Here is a 27,189-nt window from a genome sequence, read left to right as displayed (position 1 = left end):
CAAGAACACTGGAGTGGGTTGCCATTTCCTTCTCCAATGCATGAAAGTGAAAAGTGAAAGTGAAGTCGCTCAGTTGTTCCTGACTCTTAGCGACCCCATGGACTGCAGCCTACCAGGCTCCTCTGTCCATGGGGTTGTCCAGGCAAGAGTACCGGAGTGGGGCGCCATCACCTTGTGCATGCTACTGTATATAAATATCTCAATAAAGTGCTATTAATATTAGCATATTAAAAGTTTTATAACAGGGAATATGTGTTATGCAGGAAATGAAAAAGAATGCTTAAAAATACTTTCTTGAGTGAAGAGCCTAAAAGTGAGAATTCTGTATAATGTGTCTGGCTGTACTGTTAACCAGGATTTACTTCAGGAAATGATTAGCTCAGGACCTTTTGTTCCTTTCTTTCCCTTGTTTGCTGGTCTGATTTCACTGCTTATTGGCATCTTACGCAGCACATTGAAGGAGGAATCAAAGCATGCAATTGGAAAGCACTGCAGCATCCCACTCCAGTGTTCTTGCCTGGAGAATCTCAGGGACGGGGGAGCCTGGTGGGCTGCCATTTCTGGGGTCGCACAGAGTTGGACACAACTGAAGCGACTTAGCAGCAGCAGCAGCATCCAGAAATGGACAGAGTTTAGGTGGGTTTCCTAAAAGCAGATCTGGAGTGGGGATTTTTGAGCAAGTGATTTATGGAGACAGAGGTCTTAGGTGAACATATAAGGGAGGCAGGATGGAGTCCAGGAAGATGCTGGGCAAAAATGTGGGCTGGGTGGAGTCTGGCCTCAACCAGAACACTCTGGAGCTTGAATGACACTGCAGAGTTGTTTCACTGAAGCTTGGGCTTCTGTGTCCCTGTCTCTATGGGTCATGGCAGGGGGTGGGTTGGGTTGGGGGGTTCTGCCGCATATACTTGTATGCTTGCGTGCACCCACGTGTGGGTCAGCTTCTAGGCATTTCCTATACTTTTCCTGAGATGGGAGCAGCTGTGAACTATCAGCAACCAATGCTGACAGCAGCTGGTCTAGGGGATCTGAGCAGGCAAGAACAGCTTCCAAGGCCATCACAGGCCTGGTGCAGCCAGTATTGATGATAAACTGGTAATACCAACTCAGGTCCTTAAAAGGCAAGCGGGCTAGAGAACCCACAAGGAGGTCCACAGAGCCCCAAGCACTGGGAGAAGATGGCATGGGCCATGGGCTTGCTTTGGAGAAAATGGGATATGCTGGCACTTGGTTGGAATTTAAAAAGAACCTCTAAAGAGAAAACCAAATTCTGGAATCCAATTAGTTGTTCAAAATACCCTGTACTTTTTCTTCACCGTAGTTATTACAATTGCAACTGAATTCTAATTGTTTTGGGCTTATTTAATGTCATCTCCATGATAAAGTAAATGCTAGGAAGAGGCTCATGATACCACACAATTACTCCTATATCTCTCATGCCTAGCACATATTAGGTGCTCAATAAATACATATGAAGGAATAAGTGGGTATGTTTAAGAAAATGGAAGAAAGGGGTTCATAGAGGTGATGTCTTAGCTCAGTTGTTTTACTTTCCTGGAATGCCTTCTCTGCTGCCCATACCAACCCAAGCCCATTCTTTAGTGTCCAGTTCACTACCTATCTCTGTCAGGTGTCTTCTTCCTAACTCATCATGCACAGTGCCATTTAGCACTTATGAATATGTGCAGTCTGTAAACCTTGCTTTTGTAAATGGTTTTCTGTATTTATCTGTCGTCTAACTCATTACAGAAAGGGACTGGTTGGAATTTTTTTGATGGCCAAGTTCCTGTCTTGCCTTTGGTTTCTAGGATGCTTCTTTTCTTCTGCCTTTCCTTTTACCTGCAAAGTACTTCCCCCAACAATCATCACCTACTAAAATCCTTAAAAGGCCTGTTCATGGGCCATTCCTTTACTGGCTGATCCAGTTGGAAATCATCTTTCTCTCATCTGAATTCTACCACTCTGAAGACACTAACTTTTGCTTCATTGCATGATAGTTATTCCTATATATGTCACAGTTTCTCTCTAGGTCTGTTGGTTCTTTTATAACAAGACCACATGTTGAACATCTTAGTGCTGTATGCACTATAGATGCACAATAAATTTCTTTTATACTGTTAACATAAATGTATAGATTGTTGTTGTTTTTCAGTTGCCCCGTTGTGTCTGACTCTCTGTGATTCCATGGACTGCAGGACACCAAGCCTCTCTGTCCCTCACCATCTCCCAAAGTTTGCCCAAGTTCATGTCCATTGCATCAGTGATGTCATCCAGCCACCTCATCCTCTGACACACTCTTCTCCTCTGCTGTCAATCTTTCCCAGTATCAGAGACTTTTCTAGTGAGTCAGCTGTTCACATCAGATTATCAAAATACTGGAGTTTCAGCTTCAGCACTAGTCCTTCTAATGAGTATTCAGGGTTGATTTCCCTTAGGATTGAATGGTTTCGTGATCACTGCCTTGTCTTGATGAAGCTATGAGCCATGCTGTGTAGGGCCACCCAAGACAGATGGGTCATAGTGGAGCGTTCTGACAGAATGTGATCCACTGGAGGAGGGAATGGCAAACTACCCTAGTATACTTGGTGTGAGAAACTCATAACTGTATAAAAGGACACAAAGATATGACACCGAATTATGAGTCCCCCAGGTCTGAAGGTGTCCAATATGCTACTGGGAAAAAGTAGAGGAGTACTCTAATATCCCCAGAAAGAATTAAGTCACTGGGCCAAAGTGGAAATGGCGCTCAGTTGTGGATGTGTCTTGTGAGGAAGGCAAAATCCGATGTTGCAAAGAATAGTATTGCATAGAAACCTGAAATGCTAGGCCCATGAAGCTAGGTAAATTGGACGTGGTCAAGCAAGAGATGGTAAGAATAAACATCGACATCTTAGGAATCAGTGAACTAAAATGGACAGGAATGACAAATTTAATTCAGATGACCATTATATCTACGGTTGTGGTCACGAATCTCATAGAAGAAATGGAGTAGCCCTCATAATCAACAGAAGAATCCAAAATGCAGTGCAACCTCAGAAATGACAGAATGATCTTGGTTCATTTCCAAGGCAAACCATTCAATATCACAATAATCCAAGTCTATGCCTCTACCACTGCTGCTGAAGAAGCTGAAGTTGACTAGTTCTATGAAGACCTAGAATACCTTCTATAAGTAACACTGAAAAAAGATCTTCTTATCATATGGGATTGGAATGAAAAGTAGGAAGTCAAGAGGTACCTGGTATAACAGGCAAGTTTGGCCTTGGAGAACAAAATGAAACAGGGCAAAGACTAACTGAATTCTGCCAAGAGAATGCATAGGTCATAGCAAATACCCATTTTCAACAACACAAGAGATGACTTCACACATGGACATCACCAAATGACCAATACTGAAATCAAATGTATACATATTAGACAATATATCAAGACTATAGGATGACTTATAGTAATAAAGGTGGAAATTGGACAGGAGAGAAGGTGCATTCTTTAAGTTTTTGAAGTGACCCAAATTCAATATTTAATTTTTGAAGAAGAGGCAGAGGAAGAAGAGAGATGGCAATGGAGGAAGGATAGCAGAGAGTCATCTGTCCACAGACTAATTGGGATCAAGAGGGTCCCAGAGCAGGATGGAGCATAACTCTGTGAGTTTCCTTTTCTTTTTTCATATCTAGTGGGTGATATGTGCCAAACTTGGGTGATAGAGACCTTACCCTGGAACTTCACCAGTCTTACATTTTAGGGCAGTTCTTCCCAGAACTGAGTCCCATGGTTTGTGGTCAGTAAGGCCCAGCCTGTCTTACTAGATTTGGCACAGATGCTGATGATTGTTCCTTCAGCTTCGAAACAAGGGTTTATAGTGCCAACAATTCATATTAAACACAGCCCATTTCCTCTATAATATGAGAGCACTTTCCTGATCACTCTTTAATGAAAACAGATGTTTTGAAACAGCCTATAACAGGATATGGAAAATTTGGCCAATAATCAAATATAGGTTCAAAGGGAGATCCTTGATGGCCCCGTGTGCACTGTGGGCAATGGCTAAAAATAGCACATTGATACACTACTTTTAAAATTAACAACCGTTAGAGATTGCTGCTGAATTCTGGAAGCAGCCATCTGATGTCAGGAAGATGCTCCCCAGTGAAGGGGACAGAGTGAGGTGGGGGTTTCTTCCCTGTGGAGGTGAGTCCTGTCAGTGCTGTGCTCTGCCAGGTGTACCTTCCCTCTCGTAGCCTCCCCCTGACTTAGGAAGCTGAGTCATTTCCTTTAGTGTGTATAGTTCCAGAAACACAGAGAGCAGGCATCTTACCTCAAACCTGGTTAATAGTAGGGGAAATTTAATGCTACAAATACCAATTAAATACCTGTGCTAACTTGCTACTGTCCTGGATCCAAAGATGCACAAATAAAGCTAAGTGTTGAAGCAGGGAACTTATTAGTAGAATTATAGTGTTAGATGGGATTTTAGGAATTAGCTATCACAAAATCCTCATTATAATGATGGTGAGGTGGGAAGGGAGGGGAAAAGAAATTATCACTTATTATGTGATGATTATATGTCAGGCATGTATATTCTGTTATTTTGTCTCCCAAAAACTTTATGTGGGAGAAGGTGGGAAGGAATACATGAAAAAACATTAAAAAAAATTGTATACAATGGAGACATTGTACCTTTGAGTAATTTGAATTCTCACAAAATTCCTATAAGATGGATGATATATTTTCCATTTTGGAGAAGAGGAAAATGAAACCCAGAGATACTAAATGTCATTACTGAGAAGTGGCTGAGCTGGAATTTGAATAGCTCATAATCAAAGCCTTTGCTCTTTCCTGACCCCAGTATTTCAGATAAAGACATAAATATGCACAGGGTATGGCAGGTTTCAAACAAGACTTCTGATCCATTACTCAGTTGTCTTAAACCCAGGGATCGAACCCAGGTCTCCCTCATTGCAGGTGGATTCTTACCAATTGAGCCACCAGGGAAGCCAATTCACATTGAATGTGTCCATGATGGGGGACTAGGAGGAAGCAGGCATCAACTGACCAAGCATGCTGGACCCCAGTTCAATCCTTCTTCCTAGATTATATGCCCTTGGTCAGTAACTGTAATCCCAAATTTTCTATGGGAACAAATCCCAGAGACCAGCAAACATCACTTCTTTTTAAGATGTTTTCAAAGGTGCTGATAAGGCTATTTAAAATATTCCATTTGCTCAATGCTTTGTGCATTTATGAATTTTTTTGAATATAGCTTTTTTTTTTTTTTAGTGGACAGAACACTCTACAGAGAATTTGATCTATAACTGGTTTTACCAAAATGCATTCTAAGGATTTATGAAAATTTAATCCATTCTTTTCAAGGCAGTTTATGTTATCAGAAATCTGTTTTTAGCCTCCCAATATGTGTCCTGGTCTTTCCTCTTGCTGGTGTCTACTTTAGGTCCCTGTGATTGGAGTTGGAATAACTTCCTCATTCCTTTTCAGATGTGTTAGAAAAAGGCAATAGTTATTCTCTGAAGAGCACCCATTGGATAGTTGGAGGTAGTTGGGGAATCCTCTTTCACCTTTTAGTAATATGAGCCTTCCCATTAGAACTAGTTTTTTAGAATGGAGAAATCAAATATGTTCAGACATGTCTTTATGCATTAGGGAGCGGGTGTGCAGAGCAGACAGGGTATGTGGAGGCTTCTCCATCTGTGTTTGAGCATAGGGGAATCCAAATATGCTTGGATGGAGCCTACACTATGGTAGAGATAAAAGCTGAAAGAGTTTATGTGGTAGTGGTAGTCACACAGTCGTGTCCGACTCTTTGTGACTCCATGGACTGAAGCCTGCTAGGCTCCTCTGTCCATGGGATTCTCCAGGCAAGAATATTGGAGTGGGTTGCCATTCCCTTCTCCAGGGGATCTTCTCCACCCAGGGATTGAACCCAGGTCTCCTGTGTTGCAGGCAGATTTTTTACTCTATGAGACACCAGGGAAGCCCTGGTATAGGACTGAAATTTAACCTGCACATACAGGTGGGCTGGTTTGCCTTTCTGAAACAGCTCCTCAGCCAGCAGGGATTGGGGTCTCTAGGGTTGAACTGGTTTGTGTCGGTGGCACTACATTTAGAGGCTATCTGTTCAAAACAGGCAAACATTCTTTCTGCCTTATGTTTTCTTCATGGGCTAAAGAGCTGAACAGATTCGAGGTTACCAATAAGTAACAGTCCATGTATTATATTTGAAATGTTATCAGTCCAGTGAATAAGCTACACAGCCATCGTTCAAGCCCAGTCTCCACCAAATTGCTTTCTTATCACATGTGCCCTTCAGAGGAAGTATGAACAACACAGATGTCTATAGTTAAAAATGAAACACACAATAAAGAAGTGAAGGATTCCAGACTCCACTGTGTGGGAGGTCAGGACTTTTGGCCTTGGCTTTGGGGAAAAAAACACAAACACCCATCAGCAATCATTCTGGGTGTAATGACAGTACAATAATGTTCAGGATGAGCGAGGACATTCAGGTGTTTCTAGAGCGATTTCTATATGTTACAGATGTCACATTTGGTTCCTAGAGATTTAGTCAAGTATTAGTATCTCTTTTTGTCAAGTATGATATACAAAAAGATGAGAACAGTAGATGTGCCCTAAAGATATGAAAATATATATAAAACAAAACCATTATAAATTACATAGATTTACAATATAAAATTGTTTTTCCCCCATTTAGAATAAATATCATCCAAGTTTACAGGTCATCGCAGTGAATTAAATATGCACACACATCTGAATCACTTTTGGAACTTCAAGAAAAAAATTGTTATAGATATGACCAGATGACTCAGAAACCAGAAACTGCTTGCTTTTGAGAAGAATGACTTAAGACCCAAGGGACATGGCTTGGGATTCAGTGTCAAGCTGCAAAACTGCCCCAAAGAGCCATATGTAGCCATACTTCTATAAATTTCTATGAAGCTGAACAATTTATCTTTGAAAAACCAGGCGAAAGTCATGAGACCGTCTCTGTCCCCTATTCTAGTGGGAGAGCATTTCTATTTTGTAAAGAAGCTATAGCATAAACAGGGAAAGACAGAGACATCTTTGTAGTAAGCCAGCCTCATCTCTGTGTGGCTATTAATATTATTCTATCAAGAGCTTTCTGAGGCTTTAAAGGGGAACATGTTAAAAATCTACATAGTCTCCCCAGTCTAAAGAAGCTAAAACCAACATGAAAACATTCTTTGGTCACTCAGTTCTGCTCCTGCTTTTAAAAAAGTTTGCCTGTGTTTAACTATCTGTATCCAACATCCAGGTGGGAGATGCCTTCTCCTGTCATTTCCACGTGGAAAACTGTATGTGGGTTTCGCTGGAGGGAGAAGGGGACGGAATGGGAACAAGTTCATTTGGGGACCCCGTATTGTGGCTTTGGGTGCACAGATCCATGGTAAGGATCTGCTCACCTCCACAAGTGGAAAAATGTTTACATTCTAAGACGTGGTGATAAAAGACTTTATAGCAATGTGTAAATCTCAGATGGTCCTTTGCTGGTGCAGGAAAGAATCAAATTAGTCCAATGGCAGGTGTTAGGGAACCAATACTTATTTGCTATGATCAAGCATGTTTATCTGGATTCTTGCGTTTAATTACAAGACAATGTGGTCAATGGGATTGGTACTGGCATAAGACTCAGCACACCTGGTAACTAATTAAGTAGCCCAGGAAGAGCCTCTTCATCTCTCTCCTCTCTCCTTTCTTTGGGGTGAAATGAAGAATTGGAATAGCAGTCCCCTGGTGCTCACCCAGATCAGGCAATCCATGTTCTCGAGAATTTCTAGGAGGGGAACAGTATTGCTTTAATTCCCCACACCCTGGATGAGTACAAAAGGGATGTGTTGTGTCATGTATTGGTGGGGAGAAATGACTGGTATTTTATCGGAAAATTCACCAGAAGAAGACAACATTGTGTACTGAATCAATAATTAGGTGGCCTGAGATTGAATTTTGGCTTTGCTGTTAGTTTCTTGGGTGACTGTGGGCTTAAATTTCCTCATTACTTAAGTGAAGTTCAATTTCAGTGATCTCTTGAATGACTACAGCTGGTGCCTCTATGTGCTAGTCACTGAGCTAAGAGTAGAAAGAACAGGATATGAGTTCTGATTCTGGAGGCTCACAGTTTGTTTGGAAAAGAGTAAATAAACCATTGTGGTTATTTAGGTTAAGTAATACCACAGAAGTATGTTCAGATGCTATTCAAAAGAGGAGACAAAAATTAGTATGCAGTAGGGAAAAGTACAGACATCCCCAGTAGCTTACCAGTAAAGAATGCACCTGCAATGCGAGAGCTGCAGGAGATATGGGTTCAGTCCCTGGGTCAAGAAGATCCACTGAAGGGCAGGGAAACCCACTCCAGTATTCTTGCCTGGAGAATCCCACGGACAGAGGGGTCTGGTGGGCTACAGTCCATGCCATCACATCAGTCAGACACAACTGACGTGATTTAGCACACATGCAGGGAAAAGCCAGGCAAGGCTACAGAAGTTACATTGGTCTACTGCTTTCCAGATAAGAGAGCTGAGGGGGAAGGACAGCCCAGGCAGAGGATTGAACCAAGGCAGGGAAGGACAAGGACATCTGAGGCAATGACTCTGGGGCAATAACATAGGATTCATGAAAGAGGTAAGGGAGAGAGTAGTGGAGTAGACTTGAGATCAAACCATTCTGCAGTGGACATCTGTGCCTTGCTAAGGAACGTGAACTCTATTCTGCATACAGTGAGAATTCACTGACAGATTTTAAGGTTGTGGCAGGATGTGATTTGTATATAATGAATGAGAAAATGGACACAAGAGAAAAGAGGCTAGTAAATTACTTAGAAGCTCCTGCAAATGTTAGTATCTAAGGAAGAGGAGCTGAGAACTTGAAATAAAAGCCTTAGGAGAGGAAATGAAGGAGCAGGCTTCAGACTAGAACTTGTCTTGTAGGTGGTATCAGAATGGGCTACACAATTTGTGGGGCCCAGTGCAAAATAAAATCCAAGAGCTTGTTCTTAAAATAATAATTTCAGGATATTGACAACAAAGCAGCAAATCAGGTGAGGGCCCTTCTAAATATGGTGCCCTGTGTGGCTGCACAGGTCTCATGCCCCTGAAGCTGCCCCGGGCAGAAGACTCCTTACTTTATTTCCTAGGTGTGCTCTACTTTATTTCTAGGTGTGATTACTTTATTTCTAGATGTGTTGTAATCATAGCTGGAAAGACTGATTAAAATGGATAAGATTAAACATTCTGGGGAGAAGGTCCATATTGCCCATCATTTCATTCAGTCTACTCTGCCATCTGTCCAAATTTTATCTTATGTAATCTTCTTTTGAGTTATCACTCCAAGAGATAAACCAGGCTGATTGAGATCTCTGTTGTTCAGTTTCAAAGTTGTGTCCAACAGCTTTGTGATCTCATGGACGGTAGCATGTCAGGCTTCTTTGTCCCCCACTGTCTCCCAGAGTTTACTCAAATTCATGTCCATTGAGTCAGTGATGCTATCTAACCATCTCATCCTCTGGCACCCCACTTTTCTTTTGCCTTCAATCTTTCCCATCATTAGAGTCTTTTCCAGTGAGTTGGCTCTTCACATCTGGTAGCCAAACTATTGGAGCTTCAGCTTCAGCAACAGTCCTTCCAATGAATATTCAGGGTTGATTTCCTTTATTTTGACAGGTTTGATCTCCTTGCAGTCCAAGGGATTCTCAAGAGTCTTCTCCAGCACCACAATTTGAAAGCATCAACTCTTTGGTGCTCGGCCTTCTTCATGATCCAACTCTCATATCTGTACATGACTACTGGAAAAACCACAGCTTTGACTATATGGACCTTTGTTGGCAAAATCATCTCTGCTTTTTAATATGCTGTCTGAATTTGTCATAGTTTTCCTCCCCAGGAGCAAGTCTCTTTTAATTTCATGGTTGCAGTCACCATCCACAGTGATTTTGGAGCCCAAGAAAATAAAATCTGTCATTGCTTCCACTTTTCTCCCTTCTATTTGCCATGAGGTGATGGGACCAGATGCCATGATCTTACTTTTTTAATGTTGAGTTTCAAGCCAGCTTTTTCAATCTCCTTTCTCACTCTCTGCTTTCACCCTCATCAAGAGGCTTTTTTAGTTCCTCTTCACTTTCTGCCATTAGAGTGGTTTCATTTGTATATCTGAGGTTATTGATATTTCACCCAGAAATCTCGATTCTAGCTTGTGATTCCCTGAGCCCGGCATTTTGCATCATGTGCTCTGCATATAAGTCAAATAAGCAGGCCTCTCAGCAGACTTGAGGTTTTACTGTTTTTTTTTTCTCTTGAATCAAAAGCCCCTATTTTCATTTTTTAATAGGTTTTTAAATCTATTTTTAATTTGATAAGTATCATTTTGCTGATCAAATAATTCAATGTTATTTTTAGGTGCAGTTTTTGTTTTGATTTGATAGTTTCTAGTTTTTGGAAGAATTTGCTTAATGATTTGGAGGGATTTTTTTCGGAAGGTATTTAACATTTTATATTGGGATTTAATAACCAGAAACTTTTCAGATTCAAGAAAAGTTTGTTTCTTCCAATCAATAAGCAGTTTAGGTCTTTGCAAATATGTTTCTGGGTTGTCATTGACATTGCAAAACGCTAATATTGAAATAAGGTGGGCTGAATGTGGTTTGCCAACTATTATATGTAGAAAGGATGATAGTGTTAGAAAATCCCTATTTTGCAACATTTATAGTAATTAAAATTTGCATTATTATTAATAATTAATTCAGGAAAAATCATCAATACATCCTAGTGGTTGAAATTTGATGATAATTAGTATATGTTCATGGGCTTCCCAGGTGGCACAGTGGTAAAAAATCTGCCTGCCAGTGCAGGAGACACAAGAGACATGAGCTTAATCCCTGGGTCAGGAAGATCCCCTGGAGTAGGAAATGGCAACCTGTTCCAGTCTTCTTACCTAGAGAATTCCACGGACAGAAGGGCTTGGGGGGCTACACTCCATGGGGTCTCAAAGAGTCAGACACGACTAAGTGACTGAGCACTGAGCACTGCACTGAGGATATGCGCCTAGTCTCAAAGGATCCCCCACAAATATTTATTGCTTAGGAAGGGAAAGCTTCCCAGGCGACGCAGTGATAAAGAATCTGCCTGCCAATTCAGGAGCTGCTGGAGACAGCGGTTCGGTTCCTGGGTTGGGAAGACTCCCTGGGGAAGGGAGTGGCAATCCACTCCAGTCACAAAGAGCTGGACATGACTTAGAGGCTAAACAACAACAATGAAGGGAAAAAGTGGGTGAGCACCATTTCACACCAAGTGATTGAAGTTAGTATTGCCAAATCATGTGACAAACTGAGAACAAAACATCTGTCCTGTGACCAGAGAAGGGAAAAGACCGTAACCCTAAATGGACAATGTTGTATAAAAGAGCTGGCTGGATTCTTTTAAAAATGTCCAGATCGTGAAAGATAAAGAAAGGCTGAAGAACTACTCCAGAATAAAGGAGACTGAAATGCAAGGTAGGAATCTTGTATGGATCCTGGACCAGGATAAAACAGATAGCTGTAAAGACATTATTGTTATGATTGGTGAAGTCTGAATGTGGACTGTGGATTAGATAGCAGAATGACACCAATGGTAAAAGCACCTAGGTTTTGGAACTGTGGTTAGTGTAAGAAAATATTCTTCTTTTAGGAAACACACATTGATGTATTTAGGAGTAAAGGAGCAAGATATTTTGCAAAGTATTCTCAAAAGGGTTAGAAAATGGAGAGAGTGACAAAATTAATGGAACAAAATTTTTATGGTTTGCCACATTGTGAATCTGGGTAAAGCATGCATGAATGGTATTGGTATTCTGGCAACTTCTCTGGAGGGGTTAAAATTATATCCAATTAAAGTTGTCTCCAAAACCCCATAAAGACAAAAAATGTTCTCTAAATGTAAAGGTGCAAAATAGAAATGCTATTGATGGTATAATTACATTATATTGCATTACCCTAAAACCAAAGCTGTACATATTTTTGAGCAGCCAAGTATGATTAATGAAATCAGGGGAAAAAAAAACCCTCTAGATTTAGCAATAAAAACCTTGTATGCCTGGACATGACTGACTTAATAGTTCTCAGTGTTCTTCCCTAGTATGTCCTAGTTCAGTTACACCTCACAGTTGAAAATGGAAAATGGGAAATATGTATTTCTTTTCAGCTGTGGTGGAGAGAAACTGGCTTTTACCTGAAAAGCAGCTGAGACTCACAGGAAGAACAAATGGGTAGGGAAGGAAAACATGTTTCCTAGTTGGCATTTCTTAGTCTCATACTGAGAGAACAGCACTGTCTATTGTGATTGAGGTTCTAGAAATTAGACAAGAAAATTTGCTGTAATATAGAAGCATTGATTTGGGGGATTTGGTAGCAGTGGTCAAAGTCAAAACAGAAGAATTAATTCCATTGGAAACTGTTTCTTGAACCAGATCCTGTGGAGTGAGCCACGAGGAAGGACAAAGTAGCAGAAAGTTGGACCATTTTAACAAGAGCATTCAGCTAAAGATTTGGATTCTCTCACTTCTATCTTGCCTTTGGATCCCATGTCACCATTTTCTTCAAATCCAGGCAAAACAAGATACCAAGAGACCTCATGTTTGTGATTATTTTGCCTGTGTTTTCATGTTGATGTATGGCAAAACCAATACAATATTGTAAAGTAATTAACCTCCAATTAAAATAAGTAAATTTATATTAAAAAAATAAAAAAATAAAGTCTGTTCTTTCCCCAAAGCTGTGTATTCTCCAAGGACTTCCCCAATCCACCTCACTTCTCAGCTGGTGTTGGCAACGACTTTGGTAGATGTTTCAAAATACTCAACAGTTTATTCCTTGCCTGCTTTTATTTCCCTCTCTTCTTCATGTAATGCATAATATATGGGCTATACATGTTTGTTTTGCCAGTGGAAACATTTAACTAAATGTTTACTGAAATCAGTTAAGTATATGAGTTTTATTTGGAAGATAAAGCTGTTTCACGGGATCTTCATTTTTATTTTTGAGTGCTGAAACCAGGTTGTCATTTTTGAGGAAGCAGTAGGTGGAGCTACAGGCTTTTTATCACTAAAGAATTCTCAGTAGCTGCCCATTGCGGAATAACCTGAACAAGCACATCTTTCCAAAAATAACAGAGGCATTTCCAAGTATTCCAGAAATATATGCAAGACTGTTTAGTCATTCATAATCACCGTTTTGCAAGTACTAGAGAGATTCTTTAGAAAATATTTCAGAAGCAGAAAAAAGATTCACAGAATTCCTTGTATTTTTAGAAAAGAGATTCTTAAAAAAAAAAAAAAATGAATTCAAGAGGGAGGGAGAGGGCCTTATTCTGCGTAATCATGTACCATTATTTTTTTTCCAGGTGGTGAAAGGGCCCAGAGGGGTAACCAGGGGCGGAAAAAAGTCTTTTCCATTTGCGTCAGAACTCTGAGGAGCTCTTTACTCCCCACTCGATGAACTTTTTTGAGGCTCTAAGCTGTGGTTTTGATTCTCTCTGAATTACAGAGGGTGGCCTGGGTTAAGTGATTCTGAGGAGACCAGAAGGCACTTGTGAGAGGTCACTCTCAAGTGCCATTCCTCTCACTGGGTACCCTGATGTTCCTGACCATCTCCCTGGGATAGATTAAAAAAACACTCTTTCATTACTGTGGAAATGTAGATTCTTTTCAAGTAAAAAATCTCAAGTTCTGATAAATGCTCTAATGGTTATATATATATATATTATTATATGTACTGTTGGTTCTCTGTGTATATATACATATATATGAGTTTGGGAACTATCACTCTGAGAAGATGATGAAAGAAATGGATCCTAACTCCAGAAAAAACACACATAAACAAAATTTCACATATACTTTATATAAACATATACACATATAGGTATATATATATATATATATATTTATATACAGAGATGAGAGAGAGGGATTTATTTTAAGGAATTAGATATGTGACTGTTGGATTTGGCAAGCCCAAGATTTGCAGGGCAGGCTAGTGGGCTGAAAACTCTGGCATGATTTCTATGTTACAGTCTTCCGGGCAAAATTTCTTCTTCTCTGAGAAACCTCAGTTTTACTCTTTAAGTCTTCAACTGATTGGATGAGACCTGCCCACATAATGAAGAATCATCGGCTTTACTCAAATCTAATGGCAAAACCAATACAATATTATGAAGTAAAAAAAAAAAAAAAAGCCACTAAAAAAAAGAATCACAACTACATGATTTTTAAGATTTTTGGTACATATGTGAAGAATTGTGTACAAACTGAAATGTCTGTATAGTGATCCTCAAAACAACCAATAAATTTATATTAAAAATATCTAATGGTTGTAAATGTTAGTCACACGTACAAACATCTTCACAGCAACATCTAAACTTGTGCTTGACCAAGGAATTGGACACCAGAGCCTGACCATATTGATAGATGAAAATAACTATTACAGGTCCTATTGCTATAATCTGGTTTCAGGAACTTCACAAAGAAATGATGAAAAACACTTTCAAGCACATCATTGCCCTGGGTACTGTGTGAAGAAAAGGCCACAGGATGCTTGTGTTGGAAGAGCTAGGGTACTTGCTCGATCCTCTCTGTGGGGACAGTAAATCATGACAGAAAATAGCCATGAGACAGAAAGAGAGATATTGCTACAATTTGATGGATAAAATGTTGCCAACGCCAGGCTTCTCTGCCTTCAGCTCTTCCAGATGCTGCTGGAGATGGTGATGTGTAGCAGTGGGGAGAGTAGCCAGTGATGTCTTATGACAGACTGGGTCAGACTTAGCAACTGTGGAAGCCAGCTGCTTCCTTATGTTGTGAAGTACAGAAAACCTCTGATTTATAAATGGGGAAAGGGCTCAGAAAGATTCATTGATTCATCTGTATACTGGGCAGTGCTCTGGGTGCTGGGAATAAATACCACTGTGATTAAAACAGACACATTTTTCTCATGCATTAAATATTCTAATGGAGTGACAGAAAACAAAACAAGTAAGTAGAAAAGTAAAAATTGCAAGTTGCAGTAATTGATGGGAAGCAAGCTACTAACTAAGTGGACTGAGATAGTATTTACTGGTGAGATGGTGGGAAACTTACTTTAGGTGTTTCATAAGGAAGCCTTCTGTGGGGTGTTGATGTGTAATCTGAAACCTAAATAAACTTAATGGATGGGCTAAATCCTCCTCTGATAAGAGCTGGAGCTGGGATGCACAACCAGGTGGTCTGAACTCTAATTAATCTATTCATCTTTATCTTAGCTTAGAAGTTGTGTCCACCAGAAGTCTGGCATTCTTTCTCAAAACTGTGGAAGAATTGTGTGTGTGTACTGAAGGATAGGTATGCACATACAAATGAATATATGTTTCTGAATCTCTTAGTGTTTCCATCACTCCTGTTAGGCAGTTCTTCCTCTCCATAGCCTGGATTTTTCAAGCTGTACCTGAAATTTTCTTTCTTTTGCTTTGTTCTTTGTTCACGTGGACAGACACTCTGCTTGTTGCCTTTTGCACTGGGTTGACCTTAACAACTTCATTTGCATTTTTCTGCAACATCTTATGGACAACCTTGAAGAAACTCTCTGGCCAACCTGATAGAAAAGCTGTTTGTCAAGCTGTCACTTGCATTAATATATCATTTCTTTTTTAAATGAGCCAATCCTCCTGGATCTTATTCTCTGATTATTTAATTATCTTCCAGGCTCTACATAGGTTGTGTGAATTGTCTTTGGAACAACCCCTGAGGGCACTATTCACATAAAGACATTATATATTGATATGATCACAGTTGGGATTCCTTGGTGGCTCAGATGGAAAAGAATTTGCCTGCAATGTGGGAAACCTGAGTTCAATCCCTGGGTTGGGAAGATCAGTTGGAGGAGGGCATGGCATATTAGAATCATAAAAATAATCATACTTGTTTAAAATACTTTATCCATTACAGAATCATGTAACATGAATAGCTACTATTTATTAAGTGCTAGATAAAGCACTAAATTCTTGTTGTGAATTATGTCATTTAACTCTCACAACAATCTTATGAGAACTATTATCTACATTTTATAGATGAAGAAACTGAGGATTAAGGAGGTTAGTAGCTCCATCAAAGTCAAAAGGTAATAATAAGTGGTACATCTGTGACTTGACGAAGCCACATTCCCAGGAGTCAAAATTTATTTGATTTCCACTCCAGTATTCTTGCTTGAAGAATCCCATGGACAGAGAAGAATGGTGGGCTACAGTCCATTGGGTCACAGAGTTGGACACAACTGTGCGACTAAGCACAGCGCATGATCACAAGGGGGCTTCCCAGGTGGCGCTAGTGGTCAAGAACCCTCTAGAGTAGGACACGACTGAGCAACTTCACTTCACTTCAATAAATAGTAGCTATTCATGTTACATGATTCTGAAATGGATAAAGTATTTGAAACAAGTATGATTATTTTTATGATTCTAAAAATGAAAACTAGAAAATAAAAAAGTAAAGTCTAGATTGTTTTAAATTTGTCTCATATTTTTTATTCTAGAAGAGAGCATCTTGCATCTTGAAATGTTCTTCATATTGGTAGGAAATAATTCTGAGCAACTCTTTAAAACTGTAAAGATAGTAAGCCTAAAAAAAGTTGTTAAGTTGTTCATTTTCTGTAAATTGAATAGATTAGTTTTGTGATTGGTAAGTTACACCAGGAGCAAGCTACTTTTTGCAAAAGCTTCAAAAGAACGAATGGAATTTCAAAATGTGAAACTCAAAGTATATTTAGGGAACTGTGCATTGTCTCATTAATTTAGAGCAGCATGCTCATTCAAGAAGGACTCGCAGGTAAGTCTGGAAAGAGAAGTTGAAAAGGAAGGATTTTGCTTGCTTAAGTGGACGTGTATGAACTCTTTTTGAACCAGTAGAAAACTAGCAAAGATTTTGGAGAAGAGTGATTCAACCAGATTGTGGATATGTCTGCTTTCACTACACGTATTAATTTAAGTTGAGATGGATGTTGTTGTTGTTGTTTAGTTGCTCAGTTGTGTCTGACACTTTGCTACCCCATAGACTGTAGCCCACCAGGCTCCTCTGTCCATGGGTGATCTCAAAGCAGGAGACAATTGCAACTGATCAGGCAAAAGGAAAGCAGAGTTTGAGTGAGGAACCTCTGAAAAGTTAGAGTGGACATAAACACTTGGGAAAACTTTGCGTGCCTGCTAAGTTGCTTCAGTCCTGTCCAACTCTGCGACCCAGTGGATCATAGCCCACCAGGCTCTTCTGTGTGGGATTCTCCAGGCATGAATACTGGAGTGGGTTGCCATGCCCTTCTCCAGCTGATCTTCCCAATTCAGGGACTGAACCCATGTTTCGTACATCTCCTTCATTGGCAGGCAGGTTCTTTACCATTAGTGCCACCTGGGAAGCCCTCCTGGGAAAACATTGGATGGGGGTCAAAGGAGAGGAAAACAGGGAATTTGCTGCCATTAATAGTGAGATTCTAGCTAGGCTGAGAGTGGCTTTCGATACATTATGTTTGTTTGGACCTGTGTGATAGAACACCCAGATAGGAGCCCTAGGCCATTGGAAAGAGCTCAGAAGGGACATCAAGGCTGGTGATAGGTTTTAATGTCTTCAGAGAAGTCATGTTTGAAGTCATAGGGTGGAATGGATTTCCTAAAACCTTGGGAAATGCTACATACAGAGCAGACGGAGGTGGACAACTAATCCGTAGACTGAGAAAGAGCTGTGGGAGAAATAGGGAACAAGGGTGAGGAATGATCACAGAGACCAAAGCAGAAAGGCATTTCTCCAATGAATGAGTAGCCTGACAATGACCAGGTCATAAATCATAGCAAAGAGAACAATTTTGATGGGGAGGTTAGGGAATAGGCAGCTTAAATAAGTAGAGAGAGTGGACGTGATGAAGGATAGCCAGGAAATAAGACATCTAGTGGTGCAGTGAATAAGAGAATTATGTTCCTGGTAGGGCTGGATCAAAGAAATGTTGGAATTAGGGAAAAGGAAACAATATACCAGGAAGAGAGGATAATTAGTAGAACAATATTGCAGATTCTAAGGTGCCCATAACTGGTAAATAATATTGCCTTTTTCAGTGTTTGAGACCCATCTCATATTTCTCTCATGTTTTCCTGTCACTGCTTATCTTAAATTTACTCTGTTTTTTCACTCTAATCTATTATAATGTTCTCCATGAAACCTCCTACAGCTATTTTCAATATATATTATAATATCTCTTATTTTTAACATCTGTTGCATGAGTTGTTTTTCATTTACTTTCTCAATTTTGAGTGTTTCTGTTGTATTTTTATCCAACCTAATTTCCATCTCTACATATTAAAGACATGCTTCTGATAACTTCATATCATCCACACTCCTGGTACACATCCATCATGTCTGTATTGAATGACTAATTACTTAGAATGTTTACATCTTGACTGTTTCAAAATTTGTGGGGATGGTCAGACATTCCAGTTTCACCTTATTTCTATTTCTAAGACTGACAATAGATTGGCATTTCAATTATTTTTCAACAAGCATGTCATTTCAAATGATATGCACCATTTAACATTATCTTTCACATGCAGTTTGTGATCACTAAGTGTCTGTTGGTTGCTTGAAATGGTTGTTTTAGTTTAGAATGTGCTTGATTATATGTGTCTTGTATTAATAATAGCTGACACATACCTGGATTTAATCACTTAAAATAATATAATCTAGTGATATCTGAAATTTATTCCTAAACTTTTGCAACAAGTGAGCAACTTGCAGCAGATGTCACTAGGACTCACTATCATTTGGTTCTCCTTTCTTCCTTGGGCAAACAGTAGATTATATTCTCAGACCTTTTAAAACTAGGCAGGTCATATGACTGGTTCTGGCCAATAAGATATGAGTATAAGTGAAGTATATTGCTTTCAGACATTCTACAGTCTCCTGTTTCTCTTTTCCTCTTTCTGATCGTGAATATACCTTCATGTTATTATGAATTTGCCTTATAAATCAAGTACCAGCTGGAGGATGATTGGCCTTGAAGGTCACCTGGACTTGAGGTTTGTTTTGTTTGACTGATAAGGTTTTTGGTGTGAAAAGCCACTGGGAAATTTTTGTTTGTTTGTTTGTTTTTATTGCAGTATTACCTACCTTATCTTGACTATTACTGTTAAAAGCTAATGGTGAACTAAACAGACATTTCTCCCACAGATGGCTAACAAACACATGAAAAGATGTTCAATATCACTCTTATCAGAGAAATGCAAATCAAAACCACAATGAGGTACCATCTCATGTTTGTCAGAATGGCTCCTATCAAAAAGTCCACAGACAATAAATGCTGGAGAGGGTGTGAAGAAAAGGGAACCCTTTACACTGTTGGGGGAATGCAAACTAGTGCAGCCACTATGGAAAGCAATATGGAGACTCCTTAAAAAACTGGAAATAGAACTGCCATGTGACCCATCAATCCACTGCTGGGCATACACACCAAGGAAACCAGAATTGAAAGAGACACGTGTACCCCAATATTTATCATAGCACTGTTTACAATAGCTAGGACATGGAAGCAACCTAGATGTCCATCAGCAGATGAATGGATAAGAAAGCTGTGGTACATATACACAATGGAATATTACTCAGCTATAAAAATAACTGGGGACTTGAACTCCTGACCTACGCATCCTAGTCTGCCTGTCCACCTGTCTGCCTAACCGCTATGCTACCGAGGCTTGACAGAAATGGTATGGACCTAACAGAAGCAGAAGATATTAAGAAGGGGTGGCAAGAATACACAGAAGAACTATACAAAAAAGATCTTCACGACCCAGATAATCATGATGATGTGATCACTAATCTAGAGCCAGACATCTTGGAATGTGAAGTCAAGTGGGCCTTAGAAAGCATCACGATGAACAAAGCCAGTGGAGGTGATGGAATTCCAGTTGAGCTGTTTCAAGTCCTGAGGGATGATGCTGTGAAAGTGCTGCACTAATACGCCAGCAAATTTGGAAAACTCAGCATTGGCCACAGGACTGGAAAAGGTCAGTTTTCATTCCAATTCCAAAGAAAGGCAATGCCAGAGAATGCTCAAACTACTGCACAATTGCACTCATCTCACATGCTAGTAAAGTAATGCTCAAAATTCTCCAAGCCAGGCTTCAGCAATACATGAACCGTGAACTTCCTGATGTTCAAGCTGGTTTTAGAAAAGGCAGAGGAACCAGAGATCAAATTGCCAGCATCTGCTGGATCATGGAAAAAGCAAGAGAGTTCCAGAAAAACATCTATTTCTGCTTTATTGACTATGCCAAAGCCTTTGACTGTGTGGATCACAATCAACTGTGGAAAATTCTGAAAGAGATGGGAATACCAGACCACCTAACCTGCGTCTTGAGAAATCTGTATGCAGGTCAGGAAGCAACAGTTAGAACTGGACATGGAACAACAGACTGGTTCCAGATAGGAAAAGGAATACGTCAAGGCTGTATACTGTCACTCTGCTTATTTAACTTATATGCAGAGTACATCATGAGAAACGCTGGACTGGAAGAAACACAAGCTGGAATCAAGATTGCTGGGAGAAATATCAATCACCTCAGATATGCAGATGACACCACCCTTATGGCAGAAAGTGAAGAGGAGCTAAAAAGCCTCTTGATGAGAGTGAAAGTGGAGAGTGAAAAAGTTGGCTTAAAGCTCAACATTCAGAAAACGAAGTTCATGGCATCTGGTCGCATCACTTCATGGGAAATAGACGGGGAAACAGTGGAAACAGTGTCAGACTTTACTTTTCTGGTCTCCAAAATCACTGCAGATGGTGATTGCAGCCATGAAATTAAAAGATGCTTACTCCTTGGAAGAAAAGTTATGACCAACCTAGATAGCATATTCAAAAGCAGAGACATTACTTTGCCAACTAAGGTCCGTCCGTCTAGTCAGGGCTATGGTTTTTCCTGTGGTCACGTATGGATGTGAGAGTTGGACTGTGAAGAAGGCTGAGCACCAAAGAATTGATGCTTTTGAACTGTGGTGTTGGAGAAGACTCTTGAGCGTCCCTTGGACTGCAAGGAGATTCAACCAGTCCATTCTGAAGGAGATCAACCCTGGGATTTCTTTGGAAGGAATGATGCTAAAACTGAAACTCCAGTACTTTGGCCACTTCATGCAAAGAGTTGACTCATTGGAAAAGACTCTGATGCTGGGAGGGATTGTGGGCAGGTGGAGAAAGGGACGACCGAGGATGAGATGGCTGGATGGCATCACGGACTCGATGGACGTGAATCTGAGTGAACTCCAGGAGTTGGTGTTGAACAGGGAGGCCTGGCGTGCTGCGATTCATGGGGTCGCAAAGAGTGGGACACGACTGAGTGACTGAACTGAACTGATAAAAAGAACACATTTGAATCAGTTCTAATGAGGTGGATGAAACTGGAGGCTATTATACAGAGTGAAGTAGGTCAGAAAGATGGAGAAGGTAATGGCACCCCACTCCAGAACTCTTGCCTGGAAGGTCCCACGGATGGAGGAGCTTGGTAGGCTGCAGTCCGTGGGGTCACGAAGAGTCGGACATGACTGAGCAACTTCACTTTCACTTTTCTCCTTCGTGCATTGGAGAAGGAGATGGCAACTCACTCCAGTGTTCTTGCCTGGAGAATCCCAGGTATGGGGGAGCCTGATGAGCTGCCGTCTATGGCGTCACACAGAGTCGGACACGACTGAAGCAACTTATCAGCAGCAGCAGCAGGTCAGAAAGAAAAAAAATACAGTAGATTAACACATACATATGGAATTTAGAAAGATGGTAATAATGACCCTATATTCAAGACAGCAAAAGAGACATAGATATAAAGAACAGACTTTTGGACTCTGTGGGAGAAGGTGAGGGTGGGATGATTTGAGAGAATAGCATTGAAACATGTATATTTCCATATGTGAAATAGATAACCAGTCCAAGTTCAATGCATGAAACAGGGCACTCAAAGCTGGGTACTGGGACAACCCTGAAGGATGGGATGGGGAGGGATGTGGGAGGGGGTTTCAGGATGCGGGGACACATCTATACCCATGGTTGATTCAAGTCGATGTATGGCAAAACACACTACAATATTGTAAAGTAATTAGCCTTCAATTAAAATAAATAAATTAATAAAAATAACATTGATGCAATAATAATAAAAAAGGATAGATAAAAAAGAAGCTAATGGTGTGCATAATAGACTTGTAGGCATTTGGGAGCTACCTAGGAATTAGGAAGTTGTTAAACAGCAAACAATGATTGTGTAAGTACAAATCTCCCATCTCAGGGAGATTTACCTCCCCCAGGAGGAATAAAATAATGACTGTGACTCAATGAAAATATGGAAGAATGAGATAAAACACACACAAGTAACTAATAACCTAGAGGTCTAGCTGCCTATTTGGGACATGTGCTATAAGTGCATATTTAACACAAGGTGAAGAAGTCTGTCTAGTCAAGGCTATGGTTTTTCCAGTGGTCATGTATGGATGTGGGAGTTGGACTATAAAGAAAGCTGAGCGCCAAAGAATTGATGCTTTTGAACTGTGGTGTTGGAGACCAGTCCTGGGTGTTCCCTGGAAGGACTGATGTTGAAGCTGAAACTTCAATAATTTGGCCACCTGATGCGAAGAGTTGACTCATTGGAAAAGACCCTGATGCTGGTGAGAGGGTAACAGGCAGGATGGCCAGGGGTCTCCAAAGGGAGGAAATAGCCTGCAAGTGTCAGACATTTTTATCTCTCTTAAGCAGCAGGAGGAAACAAACTAGCAATATATTTTCCTTCTCTATACAAATGTAAAAGGAGGTTTCTCTTAAAATTCTGTGTTGCCATAATGACACCTTGTTTCACCGGAAGTTAACTGTTCTCAAACCTAGAGATAACCAATGCCTTTTTCTTATGGAAATGTTTATCTTAAGCTATGCTAATGTACTGTGCATTTATCCCAAACTCTGTCTTCAAGTTGGTTCTGCCTCTTGGCTCAGAACCTACTTGACAAACCAGTATGTTATACTCAGATATTGTTCCTCTAATCTATGTAAATGAACCTATTTTTATGGTGATCTGCCCTTCTTCAAGATTCAAGTTAATCATTTTATGGCCCAGGATGAACCATTTGGTGCCAAGATTATCCCCAAATGCATCTTATGGTTGAGGGGCCTGGTGCCATTCTGAGTTTTAAGGCATTCCTTTCTTTCATTAACATACTGCTAGTGACTATATAACATCTAGCTGAAGACTAGCAGGGGGGTACTCTTTCTGCCCCCTTCTGATGCCTATGTCAGAAGCTTTCTCTATCTCCTTTATACTTTAGTAAAACTTTATTACACAAAAGCTCTGAGTGATCAAGCCTCGTCTCTGGCCCCGGATTGAATTCTTCTCCTTCGGGGCCAAGAATCCTGGCATTGTGATTCAACAACAACCTTTCACTGGCAAAGATTGAGGGCAGGAGGAGAAGGGGACGACAGAGGATGAGATGGTTGGATGGCATCATTGACTCGATGGGTTTGGATGGACTCTGGGAGCTGGTGATGGACAGGGAGGCCTGGCGAGCTGTGGTTCATGGGGTTGCAAAGACTTGGACATGACTGAGCAACTGAACTGAACTGAACTGAAGAAGTTAAGGTAAGGGGTGGGTATGTTTTTGGAGACACCTGGTCAGATTTTCTGAAAGGATTTCTTGAAAAAAATCTGCTCTAAGTTGAGGGGAAGTGATGGAACCAGAAGAAAATAATTTCATGTGATAATTTTAGGGCAGTAGGAGAAAAAGTGTGTACCATCTTTTTATGTAAAGAAATTAAGGCAAAAATCATACAATTAAGATATAAAAAGAATGATGGATGATAATTGGAGTGAGGGAGGAGAAATAAAAGTAGAAAAACATCTAGCAGGGATAAAGAGAGATGACCAGGTTGCCTGGTGGCCAAGGCAAAGAGAGAAACACCATCAGTCATGAAGAATGACAGTGTCCATGATATAAGAAACAAACCAGTTTGGAAAAGTGGAGCCGCAAGGTCTGATGAAAATTCCTAACGTGGGTCTGCAAAATTAGAGGAGTATGATTTAAAGACTGTAACTTAGAAAAAAATCTTGGCAGTACAATCTAGCTAGAAGAAGTTGAGAGTTACTCTCCAAACAAAAATAAAACATAAAAGTTCAGAAATCATGTATATGCAACATTTTTTACCCTAAAAATCACCATGTGAGGGAATCCATGATTTAATATTTCGAGTGTATCATGAAGAATACAAGAAAATTTGGGGAAGGTAGTTTCTAGATACTGCATTAGCTGTATAATGTTATGTTGTTTTTGGGAAAAGATGCTTGAGTTTTATTGCTGTTTCACTGTGAGTTTGCATGAATATATTGAGTAACATTTGGTAACTTAGGAAGAGTTCCATTGCAATACTTGATATGGTTTTTTTTTTTAACCATAAAAATCAATTTATTTATTTATTTATTTTCATTTCATATATGATATTATACATGTTTCAATGACATAAGTCCTCTCCAACCTTAAGAAAGATACGCCAGTAGTAACCGAAGTATTTACCATTAAGGACTAATGGACAGCAGTGGTGGATATTCTCAAAAGAGTGACAGTTCATGGAGATGGCGAGATAATTTTATAGTTGGACCAAAAGGCCAGAGAGCTCTTTTATAGCTACTTAAATAAGTTAATATTGATTTTATGATGCTTTTTCTATTATTTTATAAGGGAAAGTAGTGAGAATATGAGGTGTTGGCATCTGTTGCCCACTTTTATGGACTGGCCTGCTTGCTTTTCTTTTTATTAACTGTTTCCTGCTTTCCAAGGACAGACTGTTCATGGACTGAGCACTAGGTCAAGAAACAAGTTTTCTTTTTCTTGAAAAAAAAAAAAAAAGAGAGAAACAAATTTAACTATTTCTATGTAATTTCATCTTGAATCTGGATTATCTTACTTATCTGTTAACAGAACTCCATCTCTTGTTGAATTGCTAATTGGAGTCTCTCAGGCAAGTCCAAAATATTTTTATAAAGCTGTTTTTTCCCCTCCCCCATTATTGTACTCAGTACATTCTCAGTTATTGATCTCAGAATATTGTCTAAGCACGTGACCCACAAAAAAAAACCGTGGCTGTGCACAGTTAATTATATAATCCTGCTATGTAATTCTCCTCTTATGCATATCCTTGGGGGCCACTATGACTTGATTTAGTCATTGATTTCACTATCCTTACTTCAACAATTTTCTTAAGAAAAAAAAAATGCTCCTGTTTTGGTTATATTTCTCCTGAAATCAGGTTCCAATCCCCTGAAAACACGAGCCATTTGGCACCACAGCCTGCTTAGATTCCTATGGTTCAGAGTTATCAATTTCCTCCAGATTTCAAGATCTCAAGCCATGGTATTAGTTAATCTGTATTTGTACTATATCCTGTTTTCCTACAAATTGTCTTGGCCTGGCAGATCTTTAAGTGAGCCGAGGATAACCCTCTGAAATGGAGGGTAGGGGTCCAGCCTCGAAATTCACTTAATTCTAAGGAACCGAGCTTCAGTGAAGCTACATGGATCCAGACTGCTTTGCTATCTAACACTGGACCTTCCCAAAACATATTTTTCTTTCTCATTTAGAACTTGATAGTTTTTTAAAAAATAATCTCTGGTGGGAAATTTTAGCTAAAGAATTTTTATTTTTAGGTTTTGCATTCAACATGTCTTTTTTTGGCAAAGCAAATAACATTTCATCAGACAGGAGGCCACAGGGTTTACCCTTGGATATATAGTGATTACATTTCCAAATGTAAGGCTGAAGCCACGTGGGGCTTATTTCAGAACGGAGGGAGTGGATGGTGGCATCTTGGTACGAAATCAACAGGACAACCCACTCCTAACCTCCTGTGAGTGACTGAGACCAGACTACAGAAGGAGGCTCATGTACTCCATGTAGGAATATTTAAGAGTTAGAAATAAAGCTAAGAGATCTTTAAAGATAAACATAATTTTGTTTCCTATCTTGACAAATATATCTTCTTCTTTACCTGGAAGACAAGGTTTAAATTTATAATTCTTAAAGTCCTTGGATTCTCTGTTTGTGCTACTTGGGGAGAGTTGACCTCAGCTGTAGGCCTTTTAGCTGTCAGCCTGCATCCCTTCTCTCCCACCTCCAGTTCCTGCACCAGCAGAGGCTTCTTCTGTGCACCCTGGGATACATACCACACAAATAGTTGTCTCATGGCCACATCTTGAGCCCATGACATTCTGAGTGTGGAAGGATAGGCTTGTGAAACTGGAGAATGAAGACCCTGGAATAGGGCTCAGGAGATTTTTGGGCCCTGGGTACTGTGGTGTGGTCTAGAAGGAAGGTGTATTAGATTGCTAGGACTTCTTTAACAAAGTACCACAAACTGGGTAGTGTTAACAGATATGTATTGCCTCACAGTTCTGGAGGTTAGAGGTCTGAGATTAGGTATCAGCAGGGTTGGTTTTTGTATTTATTTAATAAAAAAAATTCTTTTTTTGAGGAGGGGGCTGTGCTGGGTCTTTGTTGTGGTGCATGGGGCTTTCTCTAGTTGTGGCAAGTAGGGGCTACCCTCTAGTTGTGGTGTGTAGGTTTCTCATTGCTGTAGCTTCTCTTGTTGCAGAGTATGTATTCTAGGCATGTGGGCTCAGTTTTGTGGCACATGGGCTTACTTAATCTGTGGTATGTGGAATCTTCCCAGACCAGAGATCAAAGTGGTGTCCCCTATATTGCCAGGTGGATTCTTAACCCCTAGACCACCAAGGAAGTCCAGGTTGGTTGTTTTCAAGGGCTGTGAATAGAGAATCTATTCCATCCATCTCTCCTGGCTTCTGGGGTTTTTCTGGACATCTTTGGCATTTCTTATCTCATAGATGGGCTTCCTTGGTGGCTCAGACCTTAAAGAATCTGCCTCTGCAATAAGGGAGACCTGGGTTTGATTTCTGAGTTGGAAAGATCCCTTGGAGAAGGGAATGGTAACCCACTCCAGTATTATTGCCTAGAAAAATTCCATGGTCAGAGGAATCTGGCGAATTACAGTCCATGGGGTTGCCAAGAGTCAGACATGACTAAGAGACAAACACACACACACACACACACACACACACACACACACACACACACACA

This window comes from Oryx dammah, unplaced genomic scaffold, assembly GCF_014754425.2.
Source record: "Oryx dammah isolate SB20612 unplaced genomic scaffold, SCBI_Odam_1.1 HiC_scaffold_10, whole genome shotgun sequence".
NCBI classification, from domain to species: domain Eukaryota; kingdom Metazoa; phylum Chordata; class Mammalia; order Artiodactyla; family Bovidae; genus Oryx; species Oryx dammah.
The sequence above is the reverse complement of the archived record's forward strand: the minus strand, read 5'-3'. Positions refer to the sequence as shown.